The sequence below is a fragment of the Aplysia californica genome, unplaced genomic scaffold (assembly GCF_000002075.1).
Source record: "Aplysia californica isolate F4 #8 unplaced genomic scaffold, AplCal3.0 scaffold00557, whole genome shotgun sequence".
Classification (NCBI taxonomy): domain Eukaryota; kingdom Metazoa; phylum Mollusca; class Gastropoda; order Aplysiida; family Aplysiidae; genus Aplysia; species Aplysia californica.
In genome coordinates, this window is record NW_004797827.1 from 54,988 (window position 1) to 56,475 (window position 1,488).

Genomic DNA, 1,488 nt, shown 5'->3' on the forward strand with positions numbered 1-1,488 from the left:
TCTCTCTCTCTCTCTCTCTCTCTCTCTCTCTCTCTCTACCAAACGACCACCTGTATAGAACAATCACCTGTACTAACAGCCACTTCCCATTTCCTTGTTGTTTTTTTCCTTGCGTATTAAAAAAAAAAACCTAACACATTTTTATGAGACTGTAACATGGCCACCTGTCTAAAAAGGCCACTTTTCTCTTTGACAATGGGTGGTACCGCCGTCTTATACAGTATTGATTGTGTTTGCCATCATCAGAGAGCCAGTCTGAAGTCAGTCACAGGTACTCGATATCGATAGGGAGATGGAGGGAACGATGAACGGTTAGAATAGGCTGTCGTCGCAGCTGGTGTAAATGTGAGGCAGCGTGGTGGAATCAGGCGCTCGTTAAAATGATCAAAGTGAAAAAACTTGCATTTTACTGCAGGTTTGTGAATTTTTATCAAATTTTTTTTTTTTTTAGCTCAACACCTTTCATGCCCATTAAAGAACTTATTTTTGTGTGGATTTTTCTGAAAAACGTTGATTAAAGGCACAAAAAATGTAAAGTTTCAGTTACCACGGACTTTTAAGCTAAGGAAATAACTCATTTTTAGCAGCCATTTTCTCACTTATTTTACCTCTGAAAACGGTGACCCCCACCTCCTTCTTTCGCAAATATCGCGACATTGTATTCAAGATAAATGGATACTTTTTCAATCCAAATAGAGACAAGTGAAGAAGCTTTAATATGATACCAATAACTCTACATGCCCAAAAATTGACGAGAGCCTGATTCCACCGCATTGCCTCACAAATAGATAGCATTTGTATAGCGCAAATCCCCGCTCAACAGCAAGCTCTATGTGCTTCACAATCTATACTATTACCCCAGCAAACCTGAGAGTATTCTGAAACAACCTCAACTTCCTGAGAAATACGGACCACACAGCCATTTATAGGCGATAAAACACTAACATACTGACAAGATCTTTGGCTGTTCTAAATTCCTTGCCGGGTACCCATTCCCACCTGGGTGAGTGAGGGAAATTCATATAAAGTGCCTTTCCCAAGGACACAACGTCGGGCCAACGGCTCGAACCCCCAAACCCGCAACCTCACGATTACGAGTCCGGTAGCGTAACCTCAAGGCTACTGACGCCACTAAATCAGAGCTTTATGAACAGGAACCGATGTGGCAGTTCAGGTATTGCTTAGAATTGTCTATATCATGAAAAATCTTTGCTTTGTTTTTACATTTATTTTCTTTAGTTTTTAAATTGTATCTTTTTTCTTTTCTTTCTTTTTTTTTTTTACATAAAAAACATTGGGCTGCAAGGCGCATAAAACGTACTGCAACATAATCTCTTTTCTTACACGTACTTTCATAAGGAGCGAGGCGTTGTTTCAGCTCAGCTTTCTTCTCAATTTAATTTTTTATTCTGTTTGATTTTTGCTTTGCTTTGCTGTGCTGTGCTGTGCTGTGCTGTGCTGTGCTGTGCTGTGCTGTGCTGTGCTGTG